This window comes from Chrysochloris asiatica, unplaced genomic scaffold (genome assembly GCF_000296735.1).
Source record: "Chrysochloris asiatica unplaced genomic scaffold, ChrAsi1.0 scaffold00052, whole genome shotgun sequence".
NCBI lineage: Eukaryota > Metazoa > Chordata > Mammalia > Afrosoricida > Chrysochloridae > Chrysochloris > Chrysochloris asiatica.
The window spans coordinates 6,299,312-6,306,782 of NW_006408570.1; positions in this window are offsets into that span (position 1 = coordinate 6,299,312).

Below are 7,471 nucleotides of genomic sequence, written 5' to 3' on the forward strand. Positions count from 1 at the left end.
GATAGAAAATACACTCGCATATGTAATATTTTCACCATGGGAAGAAAACACCCTCAGATGAAGCAAGATATTAGATTCTCAGAGGTGCTCAGGGAATTCCGAGCCTCCATGTTTGTTCAATTACTGTTTCTCACCATCCATACCCCTAATTCGGATTCTCAGAAATCCTAATGTAGTCTATCAATTGGGACAGATTCTGGAATATTCTTCTCCTTCAGAGCCCCTGCTGGATTTGCATAAAGAACTAGCTTTTCTCATCCAGGCCAGGAAAGCTATTCCTCTAGACCTACAACCCTTTACTCATTTTCTCATATTGAAAACCAAGCAATTAACAGTAATTCATGCTCTACCCACTGAAATGTCCTAGTGAGGCTCAAGTTGTACAAAATAACTACTGGCCACACCCCAGTGTCCTGAAATCTGTACGGGAGGCAGGACCAGCATGAAGACTCTGTGACCAGTGCAATCACACACTGACACACTCTCAGAAGAAAGTCTTGCAAAGTAAGTTTAGTGTGCTGTGGTTGCCACTGTGAAGTTCTTATTAATTTTATTTTTGAATTTGTGGAATTTAGTGGAACAAGGGAACCTACATGAGGGTTTGGGATGAGTTTTACATGTGGCCCTCCTTCCCTGGCATGGGTTCTCAGCTGCTCACTCCCTTACCTCATCCTAGCAACTGTTGCTGCCCTCCACTGGCAGGGTTTGGGTGTGGGTGCAGAGAGGGCCAAGGTGGGACACAGGCAAACTGCAGGCTAAGCCACGGGATGGCGTCCTGGGTGTCTAGAAGATCCGCATTTGCCTCAAAGTATCCTTGTGCCCAAGAGACAGTGGCATTGGTACTAGTTTTTGTCAAATCCATTCTGACTCCTGATGACCCCATGTGTGTCAGAGTACAAGTACTCCATAGGGTTTTCAGGGACTGATTTTTTAGAGGTAAATTGCCAGGTTTTTCTCTCAAGGTGACTCTGGATGGACTTGAATTCCCAACCTTTTAGTTGGCAGTTGAACACATTAACCATTTTCATCAACCAAGGATTCCAGTAGTCGTTAGGTGCTGCGGACTCGGCTCTGACTCATAGTAACCCCGTACACAAACAGAACGAAACACTGTGCTATTGTCATAAGTGTTGCTATGTTTGAGTCTATGGTTGTGGTCACTGTGTGAATCCATCTCTTAGGGGTCTTCCTCTGTTTTATTGACCTTCTGCTTTACCAAGTGTCTTAGGCAGGATTCTCTAGAGAAGCAACTTCAGTGAAGCTTATATATGTGTACTGGTGGTGGTGCTTGTATGTTGCCTAGTTGGTTCCGACTCATAGCGACCATGTATAGGGCTTCTGAGGTTGTAAATCTTTACAGGAACAGAGAGGCTTATCTTTTTCCTGTGGAGTGACTGGTAGATTTGAACTGCTGACCAGATGTAGGATCCAGACCCAGAAGAAAGCAAAAAGCTCTACCCGAGTGCCCAATACATTGGAAGCAGGCCACATCCAGACGAAACGTCCTTTCAGTTGACTGAGCATTCATAGCAGATCTCACCATATAAATGATTACATTCTATTAGATCTTTTCAGGGGGGATGGCTTTATCTTGTCAAACCACCGAGAGCCCCGGCATAGCCCAAGTTCACACAAAACCTTAACTATCATACCAAGCATGATGTCCTTTTCCAGGGACTCTTTATAACACGTCTAAAAGAGATGGGACAAAGTCTTGTTATCCTTACTTCCAAGGAGTATTTTTGCTGTACTTCTTTCAGGATAGATTTGTTTGTTCTTCTGGCAATCATGGTAATTTGATATTCTTTGCCACACCATAATTCAAATGTATTGATTCTTCTCTGGTCTTTCTTATTCACTGTCCAGCTTTCACATTTACATGTTGTTGTTAAGTGTCTGAGTTGCTTCCATCCCTATACAGGGCTTCTGAAGAGTGGCTTGAACAGCCAACCTGTGGTTTAAACCAACTTTGCAGTTCAGCGCATTAGCCCACAGTGCCACACCGGGACTCCACATTCACTCGAGATAATTGAAAATACCATGTCTTTCATGAGGAGAACCTTAGTTTTCATAGTGATATCTTTACTCATTAGCACTTTAAAGAGGTCTTTTGCAGCAGATTTGCCCAATGCTAATCTCCAAAGTGACACTAAGTAAGACTTAGAGTTGAAAGAGAGAGAGATAAACCATAAAAGAAAGAAAACAGCTTCCCTCTACCCTGCCCTGCTTTTTGCACTGGGTCCTGAGAATCTTGTATTTGGATCTGCAGGGAGGTAAGACATAAACATAGTATGGATAAACCAAAGGAATGGGAAGGGGAGGTTTTGAGAGGCTTTGTAACTTGACTGTGAACTTCTTGTGAAAGAACTCATATTCCTCACATCTAGCCTAGTTCCTGCCACATGATCAGAGCTCAGTAGATGATGACCTTGACTGAGCTTCTGGTACAAAATAGGTTCTATTAATTTTGACCACTTTCCTTAAACCTAGAAGAGGCCAAATCAATTCCCAGAATTGTCCTTACCCAACCTCTATTCTTGAGTAAGAATTAAAATAATAAATATTTAAACCCTAAAATAATCATTCTTGACCCACAGTAGTATCAATGGACTTTAAGTTTCCTTAACTGTAGTCAGTTTCTTCTCAATTTATTTCAAAATCCTTGCAGGTCTACCCAAGTCATCTATTTCACTGCCTATGTTTCTAAAGTGTCATTTCCCCATTTCCCAATCTCTATCTTCACCCTCTTTTTTCCTTCTCATCTTGGAGGAAAGTGTTCTCAATGGTATCCACAGACAACATCTTTACCTCTAATTTCCATATTCCTCCACAAAATAACTCTTTTTGTCCTCAAACTTTAATTTCTCCCTATTGATGTATGCTTGGGCTCAAGCATGACAACAATTGTGAGGTTGGCCCAGGACCAGGCAGTGTTTCATTCTGTTGTGCATAGGGTCGCTGTGAGTTGATACCAATTTGATGGCACCTAACAACAACAACAACAACATTGATGTATGACTCCTGTTTAGCTAAAAGTGATGTATTTCTCTTCTGTAAAAGTTGATTAGAATAAATTCTGAAGCTAGATTGTGGATAATTTTTGATTCACCCTCATATGTTGATTCATGGGTCATATTCAATGGTTTGTCTGGATATTCAGGAACTTGGAAGGAACATGATTGGAAAATTGATGTCATGGGAGGAACGTGATTGGAAAATTGATGTCAAATTGATATGGAAGAGTGGTATGTGGAGATAGACATCTCTGAATGGATCAGAGAAGTAAAGATATTTGTGTTTCATGTGAATGCTCACCAGTGTGGCCTCAGCAGAAGAGAATGTTAATAATCAAGTGGATAGGATGACATGCTCTGTGAAAACAAACAAGTCTTCCTCTTTTCCCAGCCACTCCTGTGTTCAATGGGCTCATAAACAAAGTGGCCACATTGGTAGGGATGGAGATTATACAAAACTAAATCCTTAAAATGGCACCATTCTTCAGGGTGATCATCTAGCAACCTGGTGGCAGGTTGATTACATTGGGCTCTGCCATCATGGAAAAGGCAGGATTTTATTCTTACTGGGATGGATACTTACTCTGGATACAGCTTTCCCTGCCATCAATGCTTCTGCCTAAAGTAACATCTTTAGACTTATAAATCAGGCATATAGGGTGAATGAGGTTAGGCGTCCTATGGAATTCTCCTGGGACATCTTTGGCTACTACCCTCAAAGAATGAGCAGGTACAAAGCCATGATGGAAAAAGGTCCACAACTCAACTTTCATGGCCTTTTTTTCGCCAATGTACTTTTTATTTTCTTAAAACTTCTTTAATATTATCTCCTATGATCATCCTTTGTGCTTCGAGAAAATGTATCTAGATTGCTGCTGTTGTTGTTGTTAGGTACCATTGAGTTGGTACCAATTCATGGTGACACTGTGTACAACATAACAAAACACTGCCTGGTCCTGTGCCAACCTCACAATCTTTGGTACACTTGAACCCATTGTTGCTGCCACTGCGCCAATCTGTCTCATTGTGAGTCTTCCTCTTTTTTGTGGAATCTCCACTTTACCAAGAATGATGTCCTTCTCTGGAGACTGAACCCTCCTGATAATATGTCCAAAGGACAGATCTTCTTTTTTCACTGTCCAACTTTCACATGCTTATGAGGTTACTGAAAATACCATGGCTTGGGTCAGGCACAACTTAGTTCTCAAACTGACATCTTTGCTCTTGAACACTTTAAAGAGGTCATGTGCAGCACATTTGCCTAACGCAATATGTCATTTGATTTCTTGACTTTTTCCATGCATGTTGATGGTGGAGCTGAGCAAAATGAGGTCTTTGACAACTTCAATCTTTTCTCCATTTATCAGGAAGTCGTTTATTGGTCCGTTTTTTTTTTTTTTTTTTTTTTTTTCTCTCTTTACTTTGAGGCGCAACCCATACAGAAGGCTGTGGTCTTTGACTCTCATCAGCAAACATTTTAAGTCCTCTTTGCTTTCAGCAAGCAAGGTTGTATTGTCTGCATATCAGAAGTTGTTAATGAGCCTTCCTCCAATCCTGATGCTACATTCTTTGTCATGTATTCCAGCTTCTTGGATTATTTGCTCAGCATACAGATTGAATAAGTATGGTGAAAGAATACAACCATAGCACAAACCTTTCATGATTTTAAATTACTCAGTGTCCCCTTGTTCTGCTTGCACAACTGCTTCTTGGTCTACGTACAGGTTCCTCATGAATACAATTAAGTGTTGTGGAATATTCATTCTTTGTAATGTCCATAGCTTGTCTTGATCCACACAATTGAAAGCCTTTGCATAGTCTGTAGAGCATAGGATCTTTCTGGTATTCTCTGCTCTCAGCCATATCCATCTGACATCAGCAATGACATCCTTAATTCCATGTCCTTATCTGAATTTTGGTTAATCTCTAGCAGTTCTCTGTCAATGTACTGTGGTGGTATGGTGGTGGTGGTGCTGTGTTGTTGAGTCAGTTCCGACTTATAGCGACCCTATGTAGGGTTCCCAAGGCTGTGAATCTTTATGGGAGCTGAAAGCCTCATCTTTCTCCCTCGGAACAGCTGGTAGTTTCAAACTGCTGATGTTGAGGTTAGCAGCCTAACTTGTAACAACTGCTCCCAGAGCTCTTAATGTACTATGGTAACCTTTTAAAAAATATATTTAGTAAAATGTTACCAGCATGTGTTATTAATATAGTCTGATCATTGCCACATTGGGTTGGGTCACCTCTCTTTGGAATGGGCACAAATATGGATCTCTTCCACTCAGATGTCTTCCAGATTTCTTGGCATAGACGAGTGAGTGCCTCCAGTGCTGCATCAGTTTGTTGAAAGATTTCAATCTGTATTCCATCAATTCTAGGAGGCTTGTTCTTTTCCAGTGCCTTCAGTGCACCTTGGACTTCTTCCTTTAGTACCATTGACTCTTGATCATATGCTACCTCTTGAAATGGTTGAACACTGACCATTTCTTTTTGGTACAGTGACTGTGTATTCCTTTCAACCTCTTTTGATGCTTTCTGCAACATTTAGTATTTTTCCCCATAGAATCCTTCAATATTATAAGAGGAAGCTTTCATATTTTCTTATAAAAAAAATGTATTAGGCTGAGCTGTGAGCCATGAATGCTCCACTGTCTCTACTTCTTCATCAGAGGTAAATCTTCATCCTCAAATGGCTGCATTCAGGGAACAAAACAGGTGAAAGTCTGATGGAGCAAGAACAGGACTATGGGGAAAACAAAGTTTTTGCAGAATATCAACAGTATGGGTAGAGATGTGTAGATGCTCATTGTTATGCAAAATTTCTATGCCCTAGGATAGCAGTCCTTTGCACTTAATCTGAAGTTTAGGCTTCAGCTTTTCACTAAGCATTTCTCTGTAACAAACACTGTTGATTGTTGAACCTTTTTCCTGATAGTGTTTCAATATTGGTCCTTGAGAATCCCAGAAAACTGCAAACTTCAATTTTTCAGCTGTCTTAACTGCATTTCAGATTTTTTGTTGTTGTTGCTCATAACAATTAATTTTTTAAGAGGAGATGCATCTCGTTTTAGCAGCGCCCATTCTGCTTACAGTTAGTTTTATTTGTTGTTTTGCTCTATACTGGAAACAAATAAACGTTTTCTACATTATTTTCAGTCAGGGGTTGTATTTATAATAATAGTATGGACATTGTTCTTCTACAGTCTGTCTCCTCACCAAAGAGAAAAGAGAGCTTTTTGGCTCTCGCCAGCATGAATGGTAATTTTTAAGGTGAGAATACTGAGGAGGAACTACTGGGCCTAAAGAAGTATGTAAATGAGATACAAATCTTTAGGGTGCCAGGTACTTCTTTCTCAGGTTCACAAAAGCAGTCCACCACCACTGAATGCCATTCTCTTTTCTACCTGGATCCAGCCTGTCTCTTGCACACTGGTATCAGGCACTTGCTGGTCCAACTAACTGACCAGGTAGAGGGAGTCACCCTGGCCACTTTCCCGGTCACTTCAGCCCCTGCTACTTCCTCCAGGACTGCTCAACTCAATGGCCCGCATGAAGCGCTGGCCTCTGTTGGCCACCAGCCCCGTGTGGGCTGTCATGGCAACTACATTTCACAGATTTTGATTTGCTTTACTTTCACTTCCATTAAATTAAAAATGGTTTCTAATTTACCTTGTGACTGTCTCTTTGACCAATGGCTTATTTAATGTTTTGTTTTTTCTTTTAAATTTCCAGATAATTGTTTTGTTGTTGTTGTTTGATTTCTCACTGGATTCCATTTCAATTTAATTTAATAACACTGTTTCAGTTTACAATTCCCTAATAATTCATGGGAGTCCTGGTGTGGCACTATGGAATAAAAAACTGAACCCCAAAGTCCATTTGAACCACAATATCGGTGGTTTAAACTCACCAGCCACTCCTTGGAAACCCTACACAGGGTCGCTATGAGTCAAAACCAACTCTCTGGCACTTAACAACAAAACCAACAATAATATATGAGATTGAAAGCATTTTATTTATATTAAATCCCTGCCACTGAGTCAATTCTGACTTATAGTGACACTATATATGGCTTCCTATAAAAAGACTGCCACTGCTCCTTGGTCAGTTTGTTGTACTGTGGTGGCTTACATGTTGTTGTGATGCTGGAAGCTATGCAACCAGTATGTTACATACCAGCAGATTAATCCATGGTGAACAAGTTTCAGCAGAGCTTCCCGAATAACACAGTTTAGGAAGAAGGAGAGATGGACTACTTCTGAATGTTTAGTCACTGAAAATCATATGAATAGCAGTGGGACATTATCATATATACTGCCAGAAGATGAAAACATCATGATTAGCAACAGAACATTGTCAGAGATAGTGCCAGAAGATAAGCCCCTCAGGTTGGAAGGCACACAGAATATGACTAGGAAAGAGTTTCCCCTTTAAAGGAGAGTTGACCATAATGATGT